General features: G+C 38.2%; 1 long non-coding RNA gene across 11 annotated transcripts in view; it reads right to left on the bottom strand.

Moving 5' to 3' along the window:
* Positions 1–653: 653 nt before the first annotated feature.
* The window catches only part of LOC103558898 (uncharacterized), a 116,014-nt gene continuing 89,565 nt past the window's right edge, over positions 654–27,102 (bottom strand). For 8 of the 11 annotated variants that reach the window (XR_011541271.1, XR_011541277.1, XR_011541274.1 and 5 more), the window contains 2 exons: positions 24,953–25,061; positions 19,332–19,602 (listed from right to left, as the gene is read on the bottom strand). This is a non-coding gene — a long non-coding RNA (uncharacterized lncRNA). Of the gene's footprint in view, positions 1,507–19,331; positions 19,603–24,952; positions 25,062–27,102 lie in introns of those variants that run through there. The other 3 variants (XR_011541276.1, XR_011541281.1, XR_011541287.1) reach the window with 2 other exon arrangements.

Raw genomic sequence — 27,102 nt, 5'->3', positions numbered from 1 at the left:
GGTGCACATTGCAATTGAAGAGAGAGAGTTGAAAAAAGATGGGGCTGAAAACTAGGGGTTTGTTTATGAAGCAGGTCTGCCTTCCGTATTTGTGAAGCATGAGGAAAGTACAAATGAAGATTTACAGATCATACATTAAAAATTTTAGAAGTTGTAATTTAAGTTTAAAAAAAGCCTAAATACAGTAAAGGTGTGTCCAGGTGCACACACCTGTGGTGCTGGCTGCTGTCAAGAGCTGGTCCAGGTCAGGCATGCCTAGGCCCTGGAAACAGGTCACCATTGGGCAAGACATTCTAAAGCAAGATCTGAAAGGTGGGGAATGCAGAAACAAGGACTGTAAGTGGGCATAGCACCTTGGTCACAAAGACTGTCTTCCTGGGGACAAGGTACAGCCAGAGGAGGCCATACGGTGTCCTCTAAAGCTCACTGACATGGGCAGGTGCTCCTTGCATGGATCTAAGATCTATGCCAATTAGCTCTGCATCAGAGTTTGGACATTTTTTGCAGCCTAAAGAGAGCCATTGAAGGCTTTTCAGTAGTGAAAGTCTAAGATAACATTTTTATTGTTTGTATAACTACAAATTAGTGAAGGTCACAGGTAAGAAAATTTTCTTTTCAACATAGAGTAATGCTGGACACATACTGTAACCTTCTTTGAAAGGACTCATTTATTAAGGTGCTGCACAATAGATAGAACTAGAATTGGCAAACTACATAATTAAATTGTATATTGCTATTCATCACTTGGAATGCTTTGTTACTCAAAAACCCTTCAATAACCATGCCAAGCTATGGATGTAATCCTGCTAATGTTCACCTCAAGCACTGAGAGTAAGGGACTTCCCACAGAGGAGATTTGTAAATGTGTCGGCTGGGCCTCCTAGACTTCTTGGGAGGGACGGGAGAAAGGAAAGAGAGTTTAAAAGATGCAGACTTGGGAGTTGAATCGAGGCAGCCTGGTTTTCAAACCACCCAATGCTACTTTTCTGCATTTCTGCCTGAAATGCACAGAGAATATCCACGAATCCTCTAGTAATTCTTCGATTTAAAATTGTTCACCCACACAGTGACTCATACAATTTATAAACACAAGAATGGTGTTGAAATACAGTAGAATTTAGATTTCAAAAAAGAAAATGTCACACACTGCAGTGGGTGTTATGGTGTGTTGTCCAGCTCCCCGACTCCTCTGGAGCAGAAGCGCTGGTTTCTGCAGATGGTCGGTGACTGAGTCCGTCTCTGGAAATTGCCCTTTTCTGAGATGTGGGGGAGTCGGGGGGGAGAGTCAACATATAATTCCTCAGTGTGCGTCCCCTTACAAAGGTCCATCCTCCTTGCCGCTGTGCATGCCAACTATGCAGGGCCTTCTCAGCAACAGAGCTGCGTCCTCCACAGTTCACATTCTCCCTTTGCCAAATCCTGCTTCTATCACTCCTCCACGATGCTGATCCTATGAATTCCTCATTAAATGCCCTGAGCATGAATTTCCGTCCCAGAGTCTGCTTTCTAGAAACAGGACCAGAAACATATATTGAACTCATTAGCTCTTAAAACTGTTATCTCAAGGGATGCAAGAAAAATATTCCATTTTAAAGATCACATGTGAAGCCAATGCCCCATGTTTTCCTTAACATAGTAATCCTACAAATGAATTATTTTACCATTGTAAGGGTAAGTTAGTTTTTTTTAGAATTTTCCCTGATGCCAAAAGTCAAAAAGACCTTTTTTCCACTCCTTTCCTTAGAACATTTCCTTGATAAACCTACTATTTATAAATCCTTTCTCTGTCCCTTTGAGAGAGAGAGTCTTTTTAAAGGATATATAAGCTAGTGTTACAATCCAGGAAAGTCTTTCTTAAAGGCCTAGGAGCCATCTCTTTGAAATGTAAACATCAGGGAAGCTGAGTTCCTCTTCCTTGGCTGCAGAATTTTAGCCAGAAACCTTGCTCCAGGTTTAACCACCTGCTTGTCACAGAGATACAGAAGTGTAATTACTTCTTCAGATAAAAGCAATTAGCTAGCCTAGCTGGCCACCCCAATTTCCAGGTGAATTTGGGCTGAACTATGAGAGAATGTGTAGCAAGTACTTCTGTCCGGTCTTCTTCCAAACAGAAAAACTATCGTTAGTCTTGAGAACATGCATGTGCTGGATTATATCCGCTTGGTGGGACACAAAGGATGGGATTTCTTTCTGTCTTTATAATATCATTAGCAGATTACTTCTGATATATATCCCAGTCTGATTTAATGTTTATTCAATAATAAAACTGTTTTCTTTCTTTTCTACGTTTGAGAAAAGAATTTTCTAGGTTAACAAGGGATTTTATTTTTAATTCTCCCTCAACACACTGAACAAGTTTCTGTCACAAGAAAAATAAAACATAAAACAATGATATCATCAGAGCTAACTGTGCCAACGTCAGTGGTTTCCAGTCACTTGATCATTCCCGGAGATGCATTGTACTGCTGGCTGAGCCTTCAGAGCGGGGTTAGAGAGGTGGCTGGACTGTGTCTGGAATCCTCAACTGTTCACCAAGGCTCTGGGCAAAAATCACACTTCACAACTCTATAGAGATAGAAACTCCCACCTCACGTGGACCCCGGATAGTAATGAGCTGGCTCGGGGCATGCAACTTGACAGAACTCTTCTCGCCTAGAACTAAGAGGCCTGGTCCCAAACCAGTCTTCCTTGGTCCCTTGTCCCCAGAACAAGCATTATTAATCCCTTTGGGAATGTCATTAATCTTGGAAACTGATGACAACCTTGAACATTCTACTCAGAAAAGCACACATATCTACTTAAGGTCAAATTTTTGCATGCAAATTTAGCAAAGTTCTGAAACTCCTGGGCCTCTTTTCTCCAGCAATCATGAGAACTAAATATTCTCTAACACTGTATGATTTTCACCTCGGAGACATTCAGGAAATATTGGCTGAGTAAATCCTAGTCTTCCTTGGAGAAAGGAATGATGCCTGTGATTAAAATGACAAACTAAGTCTTTTTTTCTTGCTTCCCTATGAAGAATTGAGTTTCCAAAATAATAGTTATCCCTGAATTTCAATTGCACTTCACTGTGCTTCTAGCAAGAGCCCTCGCTGTACATACCATTGGGCTATGCGGGTGGAGATAAGGTATTAGTTAGGAACATAGACACTGGAGTCAGATTGCCTGGGTTTTAAATAATAAACCTCTGTGCCTCAGTCCCTTATGAAAAGAAGACAATAATAGTATTAGCTCATTTGTTTGTTGTGATCATTAAACAACATAATCCACGTACTATGTTTAGTCAGCAGAGTTTCCAGACCGAGACAGACTAGGAAGAAGGACCTGGTCACCCACTTCTGAAAAAATTGGCCATGAAAACCCTGTGAATAGCAGTGGAGCATTGTCTGATACAGCACCAGAGGGTGAGAGGATGGTGCAAGAAGACTGGGCAGGATTCCGCTCTGCTGTCCACAGGCTGGCTATGAATCGGAATCTCCTTGTCTGCACAAACAGCAACAAATTCAGCCAATATTTGACATAGTAAATGCCCAATAAATGTTACCTATCATGATTATAAGAAGAAAGTTTATGCCCAAGAGATGCCATTTAAGGATTCATTTGGCAGAAAGCAACCTTTGGAAAAGTTAACAAATACTGATATTTATATTAGTACTTGAAAAGTAAATTTTTAAATAAAATATATTAGAAACATGTACAGACCTCTTTTCTCTGAGGCTAGGCAATTAGAATAAAGGAAGCAGAGGAGAAGAGAAAAACAGTAATGGCAGCCTGATTCACATAGATGGGTGAAATCAAATACGGGTTGAGGAATAATCCCATATTTGAAGTTTTAGCACTTGGGGAGAAATTTTAGGAGTTTTAATAGGACACAGATGAGGCTCTTTCCCTTTATCATACATCCCATTTTCTAAACATAGATCTATCACACTTTGAGATGGATCACCTTTTCTACACAACTTAAATTTGATGATGGGGAAAGAAAAATGAGTCTTGATGCTGGAGTTGTGAATGACGTGATGAAATTTGAGTAATATAATTTGGGAGTGATTGGAGAACATAGTTCATTTTGACACGTACTCTTCTCTTGCTTCCCTTTCCCCCCCAAAAATTATTTAGATTTTTGGTTTTCTGATGGGAAATTATGTTTTGAGAAAATATAATCACTATAAATTTGAATACCTATTGTTCCTCTTTTAATACAATTGTATTGAATATGAAACACCCATATCATTCAGCCCACTATTTATGAACTGCTTGAAAATGCATGTAACGAGTTAGTTCAGTTTCTGGTTTTTATTTTACCATTTAGCTAGGCAGCAAGAGAGCGAAAACTTATTTTTCTACTTTATTTCCATTGCAGGCCCCAAAAGGGATGTACCAAATTGTCTTTCTTTTGCAGAATGTCCTCGGGGATCAAAGCTGCAAGTCCTGCCCACCACAAATAGTAATAACTTTTCACAGCCAGAATAGTGCAGGTGGATTTACTGCAAGGGAGCTCAATTCTGTACTTCTTTCTTCTGCTTCTATAAATTCAGTCTTTTGGATTTACTATCTGGAAAAGGGAGTCATTCTCCTTCTGCTTTTATTTGACCTGAAGATGAAAACTTAATGACCTCTATTTCATGTACGACTGGAGGATAGTAAACCATTTCCTCATAAATATTGGCAACGACCACATAGCCACTATTTTGCGTTGTTGTTTCTACGACTTCCAAAAATTATGTGTAGTTACTTCAAGTTAATTTCATCTTACCCTGGATTCCTACCTTCCCTTCTTTGCTCACATTGTTTCCTATACTCGGAATTCCTTTTCCTTACGTAAATTTATTCAAATTCTATTTGGAGATCCAGACTTTGATTAAAGTTCTATCTTCCCCACAAAACCGTCTGGGTCCACCTAAGTGTGAAATGATATCTCCTTCCTCTTACAGCATTGATTGTGATATTTATCTAATGTTTATGACTTATTGCCTGAGCAAAATCACAACCGGCTGTTTTATGTGCAAGCGGACACGTTGGATTTTCTGAATGACATTGTCAACTCTTCCAAGAGGGAATCATGCCTCACAGTTCGTGTGTATGCCACAGAAAACTAGTACTTTATTTTCTATGCTCGAGAACCCAGAGGTGCATTTACTGTGGAGCTGAAGGTGCTTAAACTGCTGAGTTGCTCACTTGCAAAGGCTTCCTTCTAAGGTTATGAGTGTTCTCCACCTGGAGCAAAAGGGAAAAGCAGGAGCCCCAGCTGTGAGTCGGAGGCTGAGCTCACTCTCTTCACTTTGGTGGTGATGCCGGGACTGTGCATGGTTCTAAGTATTAGCGACATGACCTTCCCTGCAGCAACCTACCCTCAGGCCCTCCTTGTGCATGTGGGCCCCACTTTTGTCCCCAAGAGGGACTGAATGAGTTATTTCTCCACTCTCTGCTTGGGTAGCACTAGAACCCAGGTTTCATGAACACTTTGCTCCCCACAAGGAATGTGGTTGGGGTCGGGGTGTAGGGACATGGGAAAATGTTGAAGAAATAGTGAGCAAAATGGGGTCCATGCCAAAGCTGTTGCTCCCTAAGCAAGAAGCACTGGCTGTGTCAACAACCACGGAGGAAGTTAGAAACATGACACTAAGAAGGGGTGCAAGGAGGGAAGAAGCTCTTCTAACCGATGATAATTAAAAAAATCAACTCTGTTGGAGGAAAGAGGGGTCTATCTTTCTCTTTCTCTCTGTAAAATGTTATTACAAAATGTTGATCTTATGAAGTGGCAGTCAAGGAACATGACGTAAAAAATCTAAGAACAAAACATTACAGAAGTATGTCAGGCAGTTAACAGAAAATAATAAAAAACAATCATTTTGTTCTGAAAGGATTTGTGATATTATGGTGCTTGTAAACTTTTTAAAATTTTGATTTTCTTGACTTCTTTTTTCTAAGAATAAGGATGTAAGCATTTCTTTTTGTTGCTAATTTTGTATTCTTTTTCTTTAAAAAGATGCCCAATTGTTTAAGATTTGAGTCCCAACTTGAATATGCCCTGCCAGAACCTCATGCTCTCTTGAATTTCCATCTTGTCCGACATGCACCTGACACTCCATATGAACTCATCAGCTTCCCCAGCTAAACACCTTTGCCACATTCTGTATGTATCTGATTGAATGGCTCCACCGTCACTGTCTTGACAGTCAGGACCCAGATCGGAGGAAAACTCTATAGGAAGAATTCTCATCCCATCCCACCCCTAAGAGGAGTTACTTCATCCTCTGATGAAGTATCAGCTTGTGTCTTCCTCTAAAAGAGCAGTCATCACCCTGCACCCTGAACTCAACACTTCAGCCTCTATTTATTTATCCATCATCTCTTTAAACTGTTCTCTTTTTTTAAAGGACAGAGTCTATTAAGCCTTATCTTTTTAGCATCCCATTACTTAACACAGCACCTGACTTAATCATTGGTGGGAACAGAATAATTATTAAGTAATTGAATGAAATCTTTCCTGAATTTTCTGCAAAGGTTTATTCCTAACTTCATCGATTCATTGGTACATTTACTCAATAAACAAACTTTGGTTATCTACAATGCACCAGGCAACCTGCTAGTCACTGAATACACACTGTTAAGTAAAAATCAGAACCTGCTTTCAAGTTACTTTTAACTTTAGGAGAAAGAAACATATATCGACAATTACAAGGAAGTCAGATGTTGCCTGGGTAGAGGAAAGCACAAAAGACACTAGAGGTACATCAGAGGAGCAGCTGGAGCAGTCTGGGGTTATCAGAGAGGGCTTCCCTAAGAAATGAGACAAAAACCATTTGACAAATGACTGGGGGTTAAGTTAGGTGAAAAAACTATAAGGAAAAAGAGAGGTCGTCCAAGAAGAGGAGCAGCATGTGCAAAGGCACTGAGTAGTGAGGGCATGCCTCGTTAATGTTACTCTGATTCTTTCCTATGAGTGGTATGCAGAGAGCATGGAACAGAGTAAAAGAGATTTGGCTGCAGAGGTGGACAGGCCCAGAACCGATAAATGTATCCTCCTACCCTCACTCTATCTATGGCAGACTTTTGTTAACAAACTATATTTGTCGTATGACCACTTCCATTACTAATCTATTTGTGCCTTGAAGGCCTGACTATATCTTAATCATGTCTTGATTTGTAGCTCCCAGCATAGTGTCTGGTGCTATATTCAATAAAGATCTAATGAATTGTTTTGCACGTATTAAATGCTCAACACTGCTTGATTATACACACATGGAATTGATTTAGCCATTTGTTTAAGGTCAGTATTTGAGCCAAAACCTCTACTTTAATACAAAATAATGAACCAATTAATAAACTGGCATGAGGGAAACTATATCAGTGCATTTGACCCAGAATAATTGTTTCTTTGTTATAGGAATATTGTTTGTGCCTTTTTAGCATGATTTATACATATTTCTATCTCTATAAGAAACATCATGACAAGTTAACAAGGAGTTAGAAAATGCAGATAATATTCTATGTTTGGGACAAAGTAAGAGGATATTTATTTTGATACTTTCTCCTTCTAACTTTTCATGTTTTATGTCCACACCTCAACTGTGCCAGGGGATGTCTTCTGACACATCCCCTGGTCTATAAAGAACATCAAAGTTTTGCTAAGTTTTTGGAATAACGATGGACATTTATCAACCTAAAATTCTACAGCTTTGAATAAACTACAACAGTATATTTAAAGTAAGAGTCAGGGCAGCACCCATGACTTATCTCCCTATACATCTGCCAGAAGACTAAGTTCACTGCTTTGCCATCAGGAGGCACTCAACAGATGTCCACTGAGTTGAATTAAGTTGCACATCAAATTATTTTGGATTTTCATGAGTAAGGGGTCTTTATGTCAACAATTCCAACATTCCAAAGCACATCAGAGGAATAATCCATGTGAATTTGTGTGGCAAATCTAAAATGAAGGTGTTAGACTCAGCCTGTTATAGACCAGGTAAGAATTAAGGCCTCACCAATATTTTTTTAGTGTGAAAATTAATTCCAGGGGCTGATTCCCAGCCATTTGGTGAAACAGACCATTTTCATTTTGACTCCCTTCTTTTTGTTGCCCAATTCCCAAATCTATTTGGTGGACTCTCCCCCTAGCCTTTTTGCCTGTGCCCTCTGGAACCCAACCTCTTCTCTCTGATGGTCCACTTAAAGGCTCCCAGTTGAAAAGTTTGCACCTCTTTTCCTGCCGTTAAAATTTTCTCATGTGATACAACACTCCCCTAAGACTTGGAAACACAAAGTGAGGACCATTTGACATAAATATTGTATAACATGAAAGAATAGTAAGGAATTTCAGGAAATCTGGAAGGGCAAGTGGAGTATTTGTGAGAAGGAGATTTTCATAGGTTTGAAGAGCTTTCATTCCTCCGCTACTTGGAGCAACCTTTATTGGACACTCACTGTGCTCTGTGTACTTCACATGTACCAGGACATTTCATTTTTTACAACAACCCTGTGAGGTGGGCATTTCTTTATACCGATTTCATAGATGAGAAACCCAAAGCATCGAGAGATTCAGAAACTTGCCCAAGTTTCCATAGTTTGTAACCGGCAGAGCTGAAGCAACTTCAGGCAGTCTGGATCCAGAGTTCATGCTCTTAATCACGTCTTTATCTAACAAAATGCTGGTGAGTAACTTTTATTTTGGGGGCACATTGTTATTAGGGATACTGAGATGAATTAGACTTTGCCCCTGTTCTCAATGAGCTCACATTGGAGCAGCGAAAACTGATATTTTAACCAATAATAGGGAAAGGTGAACACCCGTACAAAATACTTTTATTATTTTAGGTTGTTTACTTTTATTTTGAAACACTCAAAGCACTTAAAATATTTACTATAAGAGCAGCATAACAAAAATACAAATTAAAATAATGAAGAAAGAAGAAAACCTTCTCAACTCTATTACAAATAAATCATCTTTCTTGTTTTCCTTTTTCTTCTGGACCTTCTCAAACACTTAGAATCATTTCATATTTTACTTTTCCCCACCTACATACTTAATTTATCATTGTGTAGTAAAGAATCTGGCCTCAGCAAAGAGAGGTTAGTCTGACTTTTGCCCTCAGCTTCTAGGAGGTAATCTTTGTCACACCTACCAGAAGTGTCTTGTTGAGTGTGGGGGCTGATCACACTGGATCTTAGAGTGGGACTGGCCACATCCGATGATCATAGGGTGGGTACTGGCCATGTGAGAAAGACCAACCATGTGATTTAGGGTGGGGGTTTTGGGTCATGCAGAATCAATTGACCTGGAGGCTGAGATCAAGCACTTGGGCACATCAGTCAATCAATGACACTTACACGATGAAGCCTCAATAAAAACTCTGGACACTGTGCTCAGAGAGCTTTGCTGGGTGGCAATATTCTACGTGTATTATCGCAGATCAATGCCAGGAGGTTAACACATCCTAAAAACAACAAAAGATTCCTATGTGTAAGCTTCACAGATCCTGCTCTATGCATCTCTTCCTCTGCCTGATTTTGATCTGTATCCTTTCCCTATAATAAACTGTTAACTGTGAGTATAACCGTTTTCAGTGAGTTCTGTGAGACCATCTAGTGAATTATTCCCAAGGGTAGTTTTGGGAACCCTTCAATTTACAGTTGGTGTCAGAAGTGAAGACAGTCTTGAGGACTGACTCTGGGAAGTCATTTGGTGTATATACAATAATATCCTTACTTCACATTTCTGTTTTAGACATTTAGGTTGTTCCTATTTTCTGCCATTAGGGGTGACCTGAAATGAATATTTCAGTACACACAATTTGTCTCTCCTTAGCTATAAATATGTATCTCTTTTACTTTTCATGAAACTAATTCTCACATGAAAATTTCCCTTATTGTAAAACCAAGTTTTCTCACAAACTGAAAGTTGTTTTCCTTTGGCTGTTGTCATATTTCTTTCATATAATTTTTTTTAGTCTGTTTCAGTTCAGTTTGTTGTTTTTGTAAAGCTTTACTGATATTTGTTACATACCATAAAGTTCATGCACTTAGAATGTACATTTCAATGGCTTTTAGTACACTTTCAGAGTTATGCTTTTATATTAAAAAGAGTTTCAAATAATGTAAAGTAGGTAAAAAATGTCATCATTTAATTTTAATGATTCTTGAATACCCAAAATGGTAAATTATCGCATTTACCCTGTTCTGGCCATGCAACATTACAAAAGGGATCTTCTATTCCTTTTTTTTTTAAAAGATTTTATTTTTTTCCTTTTTCTCCCTAAAGCCTCCCAGTTGTATATTCTTCGTTGTGGGTCCTTCTAGTTGTGGCATGTGGGACGCTGCCTCAGCATGGTTTGATGAGCAGTGCCATGTCTGCGCCCAGGATTCAAACCAATGAAACACTGGGCTGCCTGCAGCGGAGCGCACGAACTTAACCACTCGGCCACGGGGCCAGCCCCGGATCTTCTATTCTTTTCATAGGTGCTTTGATTATACTGATGGCTATATCTCTTCTTCCTGGAATTTCTGGTTTCTATTTTATTATTACAGCTTTCAGATTGCATCACCTCATTCTTAGCTTTTTGTCTCTCATTCTTATTAAGACCATCTACAGCCTAGCAATGAGCACTCTCACTTTTAAAAGGTGCTTGAACTCAAGAGAAGATGTCTGCTTTACAAAGAACTTGTAAGGTGTGTGAGACAATGAATCAGGTCAGCTTTTATGAACCTTTTATTTGACATGTTTTTTAAGCCTTTCAACAACTACTTCCTAACTGTGTCCTACTCAGTAATTCTTCAAGGATACCTAAAGAACATCTGGTTTTTTTTGGAGGAAGATTAGCCCTGAGCTAACATCTGCCACCAATCTTCCTCTTTTTCTTTTTGCTGAGGAAGACTGGCCCTGAGCTAACATCCATGCCCATCTTCCTCTACTTTATATGTGGGACGTCTACCACAGCATGGCTTGACAAGTGGTGCATAGGTCTACACCCAGGATCTGAACCAGTGAACCCCGGGCCACTGAAGCAGAACTTGCAAACTCAACCGCTGCACCACCGGGTCAGCCTGAAATATCTTATCAGGGAGCCATATCTTTCAATTTTTTGGCTTGCCTTTCCTTATAGCTTTCTGTGGGGCTTGTTGTGAGCTAATGAAACTGGAAACACCAAATCTTTAAGTTCTTTTGCCTACAGTTACTTTGATGAATTACTCTAGGACATAGAAGGAGAGCTACAGCACTGTCAGAAATTGGCTTGGAAATGCAGCACATTTCCTAAACTAGGAAAATAGCACCATGAATGTTTTTGAAAAACCTTTGAGGGTTTGTATTTGACTGATGTTTTCCAGAAGGTAATTCTTTTCTTTAAAAAATATTTTCTTTCTCTGCAGTGGAAAAAGAACCAGCATTTCTCATAAATATAACATGAGCTGCAATATATATAATTTATGGCAAAAGTTATTCCTTCCTTTAATTTCCACTGGCTCTATCCTAACCTGGACACTATTTACAATTTCCTTGGTCACTGCATTAGTCTTGTAGCTTCCTGAATTCAAGATCTCTGTTCAAAATCATGCACATGGCTGTGAGATTAAATTTTCTAAAATACAACTGTTATCATTTTTTTTTTCTGGCTCAAAAATATTTACTGGCTCCCCATCTCCTTTAGGATAAGAATGAAACATCTTAGGGCCAGCCCCTGTGGCCTAGTGGTTAAGTTCAGCATGTTCTGCTTCAGTGGCCCAGGTTCAGTTCCCGGGCGCGGACCTATACCACTTGTCAGCAGCCATGCTGTGGTGGCGACCCACATATAAAACAAAAGAGAGATCACTGGCACTGATGTTAGCTCAGGGAAAATATTCTCAGAAAAAATAAAACCAAACACCTTAGGCAATGTTTAATGGGAGAGTAATTTGTAGAGACATGAGTTTGTATTCCTGCTCCGTTACTTCGCAGTTTTGTGATTTGAAAGCTACTGCATGTCTATGCAAGTCAGCTTCTTTTTTGACAGAATTGACTATCCCTTCAAAGGGACCAAGGAAGTGAATTAAGTTAATGTGTGCCCAGCTCTTGGGAAACACTAGGCACAAAATAAATACCCCCTGCAGTTCCTTAGCCTCATTTTCAAGCCTTTCCTCTGTCTTGTGTCAACTGTTTTTTAAAGGATATTCCTGAATACCTATTGTGCACTATGTATAGCATCAGCTTCCGTGAGAATTATATAAAAAAGGCAATGTTATTGTCCTCAAAACCGTTCAGTGTAAATAGCATAAGGACAGGGCAATGGAAACTGACATGAGAAGATGTGGGAGATTTTTTGAAATATATAGATGGCAGAGTTGACAAGACTTGGTGATTTATTGAATGAGGTGTGAGGACAGAAAAAGGAGAGCACAGTGTAAAGGAAGACCCCAAGATTTATAGATCAAGCCAGTTGTTAGATGGCAACTCCTCTTTAATTTTTTTTGTATTATCTTCATTTTTCTTCATATGTCCTCTTCCCTCAAATGGATTGGAAGTCTCTTGAGCTCACAGACCATGGCGTAGAATTATTTAAATCCAGCGAAGTGCTCTGTATATAAAACAGGCACTCAATAAATGCTTACTGAAGGAGTAAATGCTAGTAGAGAAGAAAGCAATTTGGGGGTGAGTGAAGCCGGCCAGGCATCAGTGCTTTCCTGGCTTTTAGTTTGATCAGTTCAATCTCATTAACTAATACCAAGATGTAAGGACTCACTCCCATGGTGAATAGAGTTACTTTAACGAATTTCAAAGACTTGCACATCTTTATTTTAGTCATTTTAATTCCCTCTCCTAGAGTTTGTTGAAAAGCCAAAAATGACTGACTTGGGTTTTATTTTATTTTTTTTCTTAATAGCGCAAACTGAAAAAAAATAATAAAAATGTACGCAGGTGTGGGCAGGAGAAAAATCCAAGAAACAGTTTCTATAAGGGAAAGTTATAGTCTAAATTTACTAACATTTTATGATAAATAAAATGTAAATAAATGGCTGTTTACCAAGGTTCTCTAATTTATATATATAAATGTGTGAATATAGACATATAAAATATAAAAATACATGCCTATTATTTAAACTAATTCATTTTTATTAATTTATTAATGCTGTATAGTATTTAAACGACTAATTAAATTGCAAAACTATGTGACCCATTTGAGGCTTGAAAGAGGTTTTTAAAAATCAAGTAATAGGGTTATTTTTTAATTTTCTATAATTTATTATTCCAAGGGAAGCCAAAAGACTGGAAGCATAGGCTCATTGATTCTTGGTAGGAATTTGTAACAGTTCATTTAGAAAACTGGGGAATTGATGAAGGAATTAAAATAGCTGTTAGTTTCCATTCAGAGGCGGAGGTGGCCTTTTGGGTGGAGCTGGCCGTGGCAGTGACTAGGAGTGGTATTTCAATCATCACCATAGACTTTACCTTCGGAAGGAACAGAAATACACTCTGATGACCACTTGCAGTTCTTGCCACTCTCTGATGCTGTCCACTAGGAGCAAAGAACAGTTGTTCACCACGAATCAACTAACTGCTCGAGGCCAAGCACTGTGTTTGTAAATGATGATCCAGAGATGAATAAAGCATTATTTCTGTGTTACAGAAGTTTATACTTGTGGGGTGATAGACATGTAAACAGACAATTGTAAGAAGATGTCATCATGCTGACCCCAGGCCCACAGAAGACATTCACCTTGTATGGAGCTCTTTTCTGCTGAGTCAAGACTTAGTCTCACAATCTTTCTCAACACTGTGGTCCAGGCTGCTACTCTGCATCATTTGGAGTTGGTATGTAAGCTGAGGCTACATGCAATTAACAAGAGCGTCTTATTACATTGATGGAGAGAGTTGGGGAAACATAGAACCTCTATCTGATCTTATTGAAGCAACCTATCTCAAACGAAGTGATTTGACCATGGCAGCTGAGTGAATAAACAACTAGAATCCTGAGGCATATATGGCAGCATAAATGCAAGCACCTTGAGGCCAGTCCTTAGTAAATGGAGTAAATCCTTTTGTAAATGCCAGTTTCCTCCTAAGCAAGTTGGGGCACAGATGGCTAAATGAGAAATTGCTTACAATATTTTCATAGGGGCATCTGTTATTGTACGTAAGCCACATCATCACTTTCTCTCTCTCTCTCAGAAGCTGTACCAAGGCATTGGCAATGCTTTCCACTCCATTTAGCATCTCTATGTGTTTGGCACACAGATTCTGAATTTCCCTCACAGATATCCTAACAGTAAAGTATGTGCAAATCATTTTCACAGCTACATTAAAGAAAGGTGGACACCACAATGAGTCAGAGCTGAAAGCATCTACTCTATCCATTTCCTGTCTGTTGTGCAGTGACCCAGTAACAAGCCCAGAGAGCCCCAGACAGGCAGAGTTCCTGCCTGAGTGTAGATTGTCCTCCTCACTCGTATTTTTTATCATCATAGAAAATAGAGTTTTTGAGTCATAAGAGTTTTTTGAAGTAATCTACTCTCTCCTAGGCTGAGTGCCAGGGAAAGAGAAGAGTTTAGGAGATTTGAGGAGTGAGAGGCAGTGTTCACAGAGCAATGACTCCAGCGTGTGAGGGAATTCAAGAGGATGGTGCCTGGTTCTCACTAGGTTCTCCGTAATTTTTGTTGTATGTGTGAATGAAAACATAACTGCAGCCTGAGCTCACACTAAAAGTCTTGTTTTCCCTGACGTCTGGAATGCAAATCGCCTCTCCAGTCTAGAGGATGTAAGATTGGAATGGAAAACTATATTTTGATGTTAATCTTAATAACACAGAATTCTCTAATTAAGTGACATAACTGAAATTTACCTTATTTTCTAGGTTTTTTTGTTTTTAACACAGTAATATGGGGAGTTTTTTTTAAAGATTTTATTTTTTTCCTTTTCTCCCCAAAGCCTCCCGGTACATAGTTGTATATTCTTCGTTGTGGTTCCTTCTAGCTGTGGCATGTGGGGCACTGCCTCAGCATGGTTTGATGAGCAGTGCCATGTCCGCGCCCAGGATTCGAACCAATGAAACACTGGGCCGCCTGCAGCGGAGTGTGCAAACTCAACCACTCGGCCATGGGGCCAGCCCAGGGGATGATATTTTTATATTTCAAATTTGACAAAATGGAAAAATCGTCTAATTTAGGTGTCTGTCAATGTTGTTTACAGACTAGTCTTGTTGAAATCACCTGGAAAGACTTTTAATGATCCTAATCCTGGATCCTAGCCACTATGTATTCAGATTCATTAGATTATATTTGAGGCCAAATGGCCTGTATTCTTTAAATGCTCACTGGGTCATCCTGATGTGCCTGTTTTAGCTCAACCTCCCATCCTATTCATCAGTATCTTGGAGAGGTCGTTTGCCATCATTTGCCTGATTTTTATGACAGGAGACTCACTACTCTCAAAAATGTATTTTTTAAATGAAAGTAATTGTTTTACTAGTTCCAGATAGTCAGTGTGCATGCACACTGGCAGAGAGCAAGAATATCTGCGTGCCAAAATGTTTGAAACACAATATAAAATGTTAAACATGTTGGAAACATCACTTTCGGCAGAATTAAGGTGAATACAGACCCAGCCAGGCCACAGGCATTTCCGTCCATTTACTGAGCAATCATATCCCAAAAGTGTAGGACTAGTATCTTCACGGTTATTCTCTCACTGAATCTTGTGGAACTAAATGAAGACCGCCCAGGTGAGAACAGAGGCGATTTCCACAGAGCTTGCTACTTAGCAAGCCACTGCCACTGGTATTAGGAGAGACTCAAAGGTAGGCAGAGGAATGGGAAAGCATTAGGATGGAGAAAAAGGAAGGTTTCCGGTCTGCTCTGATTGGAGGCCATCAGAATGGGAGAGCTGGAGGCCCACTAACTAGAAGATGTCATTGGTTTGGGAGCATATTTGGCTTTCTATGGTTGATCCTGAGTTGAAAATAGGGGCAAAAAAATAGGAAAACTGGCAATTATGGACAAAGTCCTGATCATCCTGGGCTGGTCTCTATAGAGGTTGTTGGTCAGAGTCCTTTTATCAAATACAGTCTGGTCACGGTCTGTTTGTATATCTCGTCTCTCAGTCTCAGACAACTGACTGTCAACTATGTTTTATTATCTCCATTTTAAGTGGCAAAGAAACAGAGGCTTAAAAAAATTAACTTTCCCAAGATCATAAGTTTAGGTAAATGGAGGAGCTGAGATCTGGAATAAGTTTCACCTGACAGAGAGTCCTTGCTCTTAACCACTACTTTATCTGTTTTAGAAGAAGAAATGATATATAAAAAAACAATAAATTATATCTATATGTATCTATCTCCAAGGTTTTTTGCTTTCGTTTGTGTCTTTCAGAGGCCTGTATTTATTCCAATGTGTCTTATGGCTCATGTAAGATCAACAGGTCTCAAGAACCAAAAAAATCCAAGATACGGAAAATTGTAAATATCTTTAAAAGTTATGAATTCAAAGGTATTTTTTCAGAATTAAAGTTTTTTTTTTTATTTTTATGTTTTTGAGGAAGATTAGCCCTGAGCTAACATCTGCTGCCAAGCCTAACTTTTTTGCTGAGGAAGACTGGCGCTAAGCTAACACCTGTGCCCATCTTCTTCTACTTTACACGTGGGACGCCTACCACAGCACGGCTTGCCAAGCTGTGCCATGTCTGCACCAGGGATCTGAACTGGTGAACCCCAGGCCACCAAAGCAGAATGTGTGAACTTAACCGCTGTGCCACCAGGACCATTTTTTAATTTTCTTAGTTGCATGTTATTTTCGTTTGGGATTCAGTTTGTCTAATGACAGAAAAGCCTGTTGGATTTTGAATAGGCAGGCAGTTTTCTCTGGGAAGATTATCTGGCACACTGGAGACAAGCAGCCTATTGGAAGATTTCTAAAGAATCAAGTATGAAAAGGATATCTTTCTCTACACTGTGACACATTTCCAGCATGTCCTTAAAAGACTTTTCATTTTTCCTTCTTTTGTAAACAGAAATCAAAAATTTTTATAAACATGTCCATTTTCTCACATTATTTAATTGTTAGTTCCTGAAAGTAATCACAAAGTATATTTTCCAGAACTATCTGAATTCTTTCCATAATATTTTTAGCTTTTTTTTTTTTTTTGAGGAAGATTAGCCCTGAGCTAACATCCCTGCCTGTCTTCCTCTACTTTATATGTGGGATGCCTGCCACAGCGTGGCTTGGTAAGCAGTGTGTGGGTCGCACCCGGGATCTGAACCGGCGAACCCCAGGCTGCTGAAGTGGGATGTGTGAACTTAACTGCTGTGCTACTGGGCCAGACCCCTATAATATTTTAAAAATGTCAATTTTTGTGGGCAAAGGACAGATGTAGAGAAGAGGAAGAAATTCTGGTTTAATTTATAAGTTCTTATTGAAATTGACAATTCAAAAATATTAGCCTGGTGATTAAAAATTTTCAATCATTTAAATATATTTATCTTTTTAATAAGACCATGAATAAAGAGAGTTCAAGCAGATAATGTATTTAGTACGTGAATATGTTTTCAATCAGCCGTATGCATTGATCTTCTTTCACTTACGCAGGTGTCCTTTTGTTAAGCTTATGAGGTAAAATGGACCGTAGTACCTAAATACTTTAAAATAAAAAAGGATTTTAAGGACATTCTTTTTACTTCATATATTTCTATGTTTGCAGTGAAGACATTTAAGCCTTAAGAGAAATGATATTTTTAAAATGACATTTCCTTGCAAAAAGTTTTCTCAGTTTAGAGTAATTTTAGATGTTTGCCTTAGTATCCATGAAATACTTAATTTCCTCATCTGACTACTCAAATTAATTTCATTACCTGTCACAGAGCTCGTTTGGATCCAGAGAATAACTTTCATCAACTCCTTTAGTAGCAAAGGGACTTTTTACTTTGAAGTACATAGAGATGGTTATATGTCTAATCTTTCTAATTTCAACCCCCCTCTTTTTAAAAAGAGAGTGAAAGGACAAAGTTCCACAATATTAAAATGGATTTAAATAGATTACTTAAAAGGGAAGCATGGTCTACTTAATTAGATTTTCACAGTCAGGATGTAAAATATATTATAAAAGTTTTTTGATCTTAAAAATGAGTCATGGTAACTTACACAAGTAATAGGTTAATAACGCCAGTCCTTTAGAATTCTTATTCCACTAAGATTACAATAATAGATGACGAGTCATGTGTCTTCTTTTGAAATAATGCTTAAAACCTGAAGTTATCAATAAGTACTATCTAAGGTCTAATCTCACGGGTTCATTTCAAAGCCAGCATAGATCATCTCCCATATATTAAAACAGATTTATCTTAACACTTGGAACAAAAGCAGATTTCTTCATATATCAGTTTTAGCAAAAATTGAGGTAAATTTAAAAATATTTTTGAAGACTTTTATTTGTATATGAGATTAAGTTTTCAACTTAATAGATTTTCATCCTCCCCTTAGGACATAGGCTTTATCAGATGAGCTGGGTGTGTGTTGAGAGTTAGAAGAGAGGGAATTGGAGTACGGGAATTAAAAAGGGAAAGGAGGAAGATGACGTAAAAGGAGTGCGTAGTTTTGAAATGTACCTCCAGAAAGTTAACATAAGTTCAAGAAAGTAATTTTGCACTGGAGCAGGGGAAGGTGTAATATTTATACAAGAGGAGCTTATCGAGAAAGAGGGTCAAGAATGCACTGCTGTTGCTCTGGGTGTCGTCACAAAGTCACCATGGGTTGAGTTTACCCAATTTTGTCTAGGAGGGAGAGAAGTTGAGACCACCTTTGGATCCAAGAGGGAATCTATTCTCTATGAAAATGCTGATCACCAACAGAAAGGATTTCTAAAGGTACCTTGGCAATACAATTCTCTCCTTAAGGATTTATTCCCAAAATGGGTGTTCATTGTGAACTTAGCACACACAGGACATTGTGAAATAAGTAGTAGAAATAGATCTTATCAGGCACAGTCACTGCCCCGTGATGAGTACTATTATTTGAAAATTATTGGCTTTGATACAAAGCAGGTTTAAATAAAGAAATGTTTTGAGAATAATTAGAATTAATTAGGTTCAGTTGGGTCATGATGTTGTTAGAAGAAAACACGAACTTCAGATATCTAGACTTGAATTTCTCCTCTATTATTTACTAACTTGGGTAAGACATGTAGCATTTTGTCCCCAGAGTTGTCATAAAAGCACGTCTGTGGGTACATCACTTACTACAGGGTTCTGCCATGCTCCTAGCACATGATCTAGTATCAACAAAATGTTACTACTTTCTCCTTTCTTCATGGAAATTGGACATTGTGTTGGGCCTTCAACAGTGCATGTAATTTTGAAAGGAGACGATAGTGGAAGAGGAAGAAAAATTGGTTTATTGAGCCACTTTAGATTTACAATCTGAGTTTAAGTGAATGGACAATTTAGTTTCCACTTTTTCTGGCTGATATTTAATCATCTAAGGAAAAGCCTGCTCGAAGGTTGGCAAGGTTCGATGAATTCTCTTCTCTTATAGATTTTCTGTCACAGCCAACTTTCTCTGGAGCAGGATCCCAATTTTGTAAGTAACACAAGTTTAAAGGTGAATTTCAGAAAGTGTGATAGTGCTAGAAGAACTCTTATTCTGTAAAATAGAAAAAAGTTCTGGAAGTTAAAAATATATGGTTTTAATTGTTAAATACAAATTCTGATCATTTTTGGAATTGGGTGCTTAAATTTAACTTAATCCAGTCCTTACTCCTGTTTAAATTGAAAACAACTTTATCAAAAGTATGAAAATGTACATTTCATTTTCCAAAATATCAACTTTGTTTGTATTTTAAAAATACAGAAGAAAAACAAAACTATATCACTTTAAGATATTTCTGATAGTTTTGACAATTCTTGAATTTCATGGAATTTACTGAAAAGCAGATACCAGCCATTCTCCAAGGGACGAATTGAATGAACATTGGATGTGGGAGGAGGACGGAAAATTATTTTGACAAAATTCTCTTTAAACCAACTCATGCAGTAATTGATTTCATAAAAAAAAATACGTAAGAAATTTCATGAAACAAATATTAAACACACTGAACTGTTATAATTTGGCCCAGCCCAAGATTATTGGACATGTTAGAAAGGATGCAGGTTTAGTAATAAAGTACAGGAATTTCTAAATCAGCTGTAAAGCCTCCAATACTAATCATAATAGCTAACCAGAGCTTACAACAGACAGTACAGAGAGCTTAAGATGCACCTAGCACATTTGATGTGTTTCCATGTACTACTTCAAATTAAATCATTTTGAGTTCTATGCTGTGGAACTTCTAACCACTTCCTGCCTCAGTTCAGGTCTGCAATGCTCCACATGTGCAACTCTGAGTTGCTTCCCTTGTGTTTCTCTCGAGTTTTATTCTGTTGGCATTCGTGTTGACAGTTTTCTGCATGTTGTAGAGGCAGGAAGGCTGGAAAGAGGGTGAGGCAAGAGGGGCACTGACTTTGGGCAAACAAGCGTAAGAGGGCACCAAAAACCCAGTCAGGACAAAGAGTGTCTTGATACACTATTTTCAAAAATTAAATAAATGCAAAAACTCCATGATAAACAAAATATCAAAATTTTTAATAAAGAGATAATCAGTAAGGCATACCCTGGAGCCTGAGACAAAAGGAAAAAATCAGAAATACCAATGCTCACCATGGAGCTTTTGTATTCATTTTTATTTTTTTAAACTGTATATTGAACTATTGTCTCAATTACTGAGTTTTTGGCATCCCTTAAACTTTTGCCAGAGGCGAGGGCCTCACTGGCCTCACTCTAGTGCCATCTCTGTCGGTAGTCGTTTTAATTTGTGGTTTGATCACAGTCAGAGTGGTCTAAATATTTCTCAAATGAAGCCTTTTGCCACAAAAGGGAAAAGTAACTAATTTCCTGCTCAATAATATGAGGACAGCCCACGCCCCAGGGACAAAACCACACAGTGTGTCTCCAGCATGTTCTGTTTCTCCACTCTAAGGTACAGGCAGGAGAAGCTAGGTCTAAAATGGAATTTTAACTCATGACTCAATGTATGTTAGTCATGCAAGCATTATAGAAGATAACTGAGAGATCACAGTGAGCTTAGAGTAGTATTTCTAAATAGCAGCTACTACTTCTCAGTAAAACATTGCTGCTGAAAATGCAAAGAACAAAAAGTTGTTAAAAAATTATCATTTAAACCTCCTTGACTTTTTCTCAATCATATACTCTCTAGTTTATTGATGACATGGACATTCTAAAATGATTAAAAAGAGATCAAATAATTTCAAAAAAAATCAAGTTTGAGAAGCCTGGCTTTATTTAAACTGAAGAAAAGTGGAGATGTTATGATTCTCAAGAATACCAGCAAAAGAGACTGGGGACCACTTACTTTCTAGCTTTAGTAGTTTCTGAACATAAAAGACATCAGCAGGGAGTCATATATTCTTCCAGAAATCTTTACTCAGGGAACAAAGGTGAATATGACATAGCCTCTGTTCTTGAAGAGTTTAAACCTTGACATGTGTATATATGTCTTTTTTTTGAAAAAGCAGAATAAACTTCCATCTTTTATTTTGATATATTTGGAATTCATGTTACAAATGAATTCCTTTAAACATTCTTCTAGCACTGTGGTGTAATGGACAGCTTGAATGTGGACTATTACTTGTTGAAGACTAGCTAGAAAGTTCTGATAAGTATGAGATAAAAATTCCCCTTGTTTCTTGGAATTCCAACTGTGGCTATTTATATTCCTAGATTTATCTTAATCTTTCATTCCCTATCTCTTTGCTGTGTACTTTACAGAAAACATAAAGATAATCATTATGGTACATTTATAAGGAGAACATAAAGAAGAAATTCATGTTTTCTCAGAATCTACTATGGGCCAGGCATTGTAGTAGGAAAAGTCCATGTTTTATGTATCTCATATAATTCTCACAGCAATCCTAAGAAATATGTATTATTATCTCTATTTGACATGAAAGGAAATTATGTTACAAAAAGTGAAGGGATTTATTCAAGGTCACATAACTAATGGATTTCAGAGCTTCTATCTAGCCCTGGGACAAAGCTCACATCAACCATTTTTTTGTGCAGACACAGCGCAGCATCTCCAGGAGTGAATTGGATCACTCCGGGAAGTGTTCCAGTGCACAGAGGGGGCCAGGCCGTAAGGAGGTGGGAATTTACTCTCTGCCTGTCTACAAGCAAGAGAGGAGGGGACTCCTGAGAAAGAAGACAGAAGATAGTCACCATCAAAGAAAAGAAATGAGGCCTCCAACTTTACAGTAGGTAAATTTTTAAAATGTGTGTGCGCTCACTATGCTTCTGAGGATCAGGGAGAAAATATGGGAAATTGAAGAACAACCAAAGTCAATTGCAGTCATAAATGGGAGGAGGTGGGGAACACAATTTTAACCTTCCGTTTAGTTGGAACATTAACTATAAGGAAGGCCGGCACTCAAACGAAGCAGTAAAAATGGAGAGTCATCTTCAGGCAAGATGGTAATTTGGGAGCCCAAGGAAGAAGTCTTGCCGGTTTTATCTAGAAACCATTGAATCAATGCTGCTAAATATTGTGTTTTCTATTAGTGAAATCTTAAATCTATATCATGTGCTTCAAAAGTCTTATGAATGGGTGAAGAGATTTACATAAATTACTTTTATAGAACTTCACAGGATGAGAGGTAAGTTTAACTTATCAAGATTGATTCTCGAATGCTGGCCTCCCAGAAACACAAATTACCTCCTGCAGAGCTCCAGGGAAATCAGTGTTTAAGGCAACTATGAGCTTGGTCAACTGTGAGACTTGAACCTCAGCCTTCCCCCCAACTCCAAGGGAGGAGCTAGTGCTAAGAATAACTCTGGCTGATAAGGTAGAGCTGGGGTCAACATTCTACCATTAAAATTGCTACTTCATCCTGGTTCTGATTCTACCAGGGAACGGTCTGGACTTTGCCTAATATGCAGTCTAAAAGCCAGAGAGCTCAAGGTTGCTTCCTAGACCATGACATCTGGTCCTGCTAGTTATCTGTGTACTGCCCTAAAATGATAGGATGATGCACCGCCACCCTCCGCCCCCACACGCACTGCTGATACTGTCAGTGTGAGTTTCCACAGTGAGCATAGCTCCTTCAGGCTTGATATGTCTACCCATTTGTCCTTATTTGCATTATACAGGTATAACACATATCGAAGAAAGACACAAATATTGTACAACTCTTATTCTCAACCCTAATCGGCAAGCAGTATTAAAGATGAAGGTACTGTTTATCCAAATAACAGGAAACAGGACTAGTTAAGTGGCAACACTTCAGAATCCTGAGCTTCCTGTATTAAGTTTCCCAGGATGAGCAGATTTCACCATCTTCTCCTTCCATTATTCAATCAGCAACTTTCCTGATCTCTCTCCCTCTCTCTCTTTCTCTCTCCGTCTTTGTCTTCGATCTATGCCTTTCATTTATAGCCAGTGTAGTTATTATTACATAATCTGGAAACCTCCATCTATAGAAGGTCTTTATTTCCTAGAAAAAAAATTGTTACTAATCATAGCAATCGTAACATTTTGATGAACATATATTCTATAGTAAATCACTACCCAACCAGTCTAAATTTTCCAGAGGAGTGGTTCTCTCTCTGTTTCCATAGGAAGAACGTATGTCTCTTTTTGTGAAGCGTACTTTCTCTTCTAGGAAAATGATTTCTACACCGCTTTGTACATCATGAGGCCTCTTTTTGACAGTGCATATATAGAAGATTTTTGACTCTTTCTTTCAGCATTAAAGCACAATAAAGGAAGACTTATGACTCCAGTAGGAGAATTTAACATTGATCCCTGCATGCCCTCCCAATCCAATAATTGTATGCCCACAGGCGTACTATTATTCACAATCCACTGTTGTTTCAGTTCCAGCTGCTGAAATGAGCAGGTCATATTTCTTGGCATCATTTTCTCCAGATGCTGCTTATGGCCTCTTTGAGGCATCAAATAATTAGATGCATGAATCCATATGAGTTTATGAAAAATGTTTATGAAAAAGCAATAAGCATTTGTTGTATCAAAACATATTTGTCAATATTTGTGTGGTTTGTGTCTTGGGAGCAATGACAGACGGGCTCTCTTCTCTTCTCACACTCCTCATCCACACTCACCTAATCCCATCATTTCTTTTCCACTAACTATGTGGATTTTAAAGGTGCATTCTCATGTTTCAAGCCAGATCTATTCTCCTTGGCTTATAAGTAAGGAGATCTTGCTACTTTGTTCTGTCTATGTTTATCTTGGTATTTACAGATTTTTCCAGTGCAAAATAACACCAGCTATAACCATAATGAGTCTCGTCATTCTGGTCCCTCCAAGGAAACAACATGAGGGGCGGTATAGCGCGGACATATACTCAGCACGTCTCTGCGTAAACTTTTCTGATTTCAATTTTCATACTAGAAACTTTAGGGATTTTGATGAATTTCTTATGGAACTAAAGCCTTTCTAGACAGAGACACAGCCAGTGATAAAAAATATTGTTTTTTTTTATAAGTCTTGGAGATTAATACAAATCCTGCTTTGTAAATCAATAAATCCCTACTTACACTAAACAAATAAATTTGTTTGCTTTAAATATCAAAATAAATAAGGGATAGAATAAAGGTTACATTTGCAATGTTGCAATAAATAATTGAAAAGCAATACAATAAAGTATAAATATTTATGATTTATTTTTAAATAAATAATGTGTTAAGAAGATAATCTCTCTCCATAAAAGAAAGGACTCTGGAATGTCATTAGCAATGCTGCTTTCTATTGGCATTTTTACTTGAGGATATTGTTCTCTAATTAATCTGGATAATATGAAAGAGTTGAAGATCTCTAATCCACTGTTCTAGATTTGCTCTATATCAAGAGAAAAACCTCCCTAACACCTGGTTACTGTGAAACAATCTAATGATTTTCACTGTAAAACAAATGTTTTACCTGATTTGAGCTCCAAAAAAATGAGTAAGTTGAGAACAGACTGGATAACATTTGAATCCAATACAAAAAATATCTCTTGAAGTAAATACCGATTACTCCTTTTTACTCTCTGAAATAGAAATAATATATGAGAGACAATGTAACTACACTCAAAGAACATATTTATCTTGGAAAACCCAAGATTTAAATTTTTGTGTGCTACACTTTGGCGGCCCAGGGTTCTCGGGTTCGGATCCTGGGCGCAGACCTAGCGCCGCTCCTCAAGCCACACTGTGGCGACATCCCACATAAAATAAAGGAAGACTAGCACAGATGTTAGCTCAGCAACAGTCTTCCTCAAGCAATACGAGGAAGATTGGCAACAGATGTTAGCTCATGGCCAATCTTCCTCACACACACACAAAAATGTAAACATTGACCAACAATGAATTCAATCAACAATATCAAAAAAAACCTCTATAATTGCAAAATAAAATGAATAGCACAGACAATAAGAACAATGACCTGAGAGAGAGAGAAATCCTCATGAGAAATATTGGACACCTGAACTCCTAGGTTAAGTATATTGCTTGTTGGATCAAATGTCTTTCTCTTTCTTGGGTTCTTTTTTTAATTAACAGTTTTATTGAGATATGGTTGATATACAAAAGACTGCACATATTTAATGCATATAATTTGATGAGTTTGGACACATGCAAACCCTTGTGATACCATCACCACAGTGAAGATAACAGACATGTCCATCACCTTCAAGTTTTCTTACATCCATTTCTTCTCATTTTTATTTTTTTTTTTAAGATTGGCCCTGAGCTAACATCTGTTGCCAATCTTCTTCTTTTTCTCTCTCCCCAAAGCCCCCGAGTACATAGTTGTACATCCTAGTTGTAGGTCCTTCTAGATCTGCTATGTGGGACGCTGCCTCAGCGTGGCTTGATGAGCAGTGCTAGGTCTGTGCCCAGGATCCGAACCGGTGAACCCTGGGCCGGCAAAGCAGAACACACAAATTTAACCATTCGGCCATGGGACTGGCCTCTGTTTTTGTTTTGTTTTGTGATAGGAACACTTAACGTGAGATCTACTCTCTTAACAAACTTTAAGTGCACAATATAGCATTGTTGACTGTAGGCCCACTGCTGTACGGCAGAAGTCTAGAACGAATTCATCTTGTGTAACTGAAACTTTACACCAATTTCCATAATTTCCCCGTCCCCCAACCCCTGGTAACCACTGTTCTAGTCTCTGCTTCTATGATTTTGACTATTTTGGGTACCTCACGTAATTAGAATCACACAATATTTATCTTCTCGACTTGCTTATTTCATTTAGCATAACATCCTCCAGCTTCGCCTATGTTGTTGCAAATGGCAGAATTTCCTTCTTTTTTAAGGTAGGATAACATTCCACTGTATGTATAAACCACATTTTCTTTATCCATTCATATGTCAATGGACATTTGAGTTGTTTCTATAACTTGGCTATTGTGACTAGTGCTGCAATGAACATGGAAGCACAGATATCTCTAAGATCCTGATTTCAGTTCTTTTGGGTGTATATCCAGAAGTGGGGTTGATGGATCATATGGTATTTCTGTTTTTAAACTTTTAAACTTGGAAGTAACTAAGATGTCCTCAGTAGGTGAACAGATAAATAAACAGTGGTACATCCAGAGAATGGAATGTTATTTAGCACTAAAAAGAAATGAGTTATCAAGCTATGAAAAGACATGGAGGCACCTTAAATGCTAATTGCTAAGTGAAAGAAGCCAATCTGAAAAGGCTATAGACCGTATGATTTCAACTATGACATTCTGGAAAACACAAAACCATGGAGACAGTCAAAAAAAGAAAAACAGTGGTTGCCAGGGGTTGGAGGGAAGGGCAAGGATGAATAGGTGGAGCACAGAGGATTCTTAGGGCAGTGAATACCATTATGATGAATATATGTCGTTATCCATTCGTCCAAACCCATAGAACAGAACGTACAACACCAAGAGCGAACCGTAATATAGACTACGGACTTTGGACAATTATCATGTGTCAGTGTAGGTTCATCAGTGTAACAAAAGTACCATTCTGGTGAGGGATGTGGATAATGGGGAAATTATGCATGTATGGGGACAGGGGATGTATTAGAAGTCTCTGTATTTGTAC

This window comes from Equus przewalskii, chromosome 6, assembly GCF_037783145.1.
Source record: "Equus przewalskii isolate Varuska chromosome 6, EquPr2, whole genome shotgun sequence".
Lineage (NCBI taxonomy): Eukaryota > Metazoa > Chordata > Mammalia > Perissodactyla > Equidae > Equus > Equus przewalskii.
Note: the sequence above shows the minus strand (reverse complement) of the source record. Positions and strands in the feature narration are given on the sequence as shown.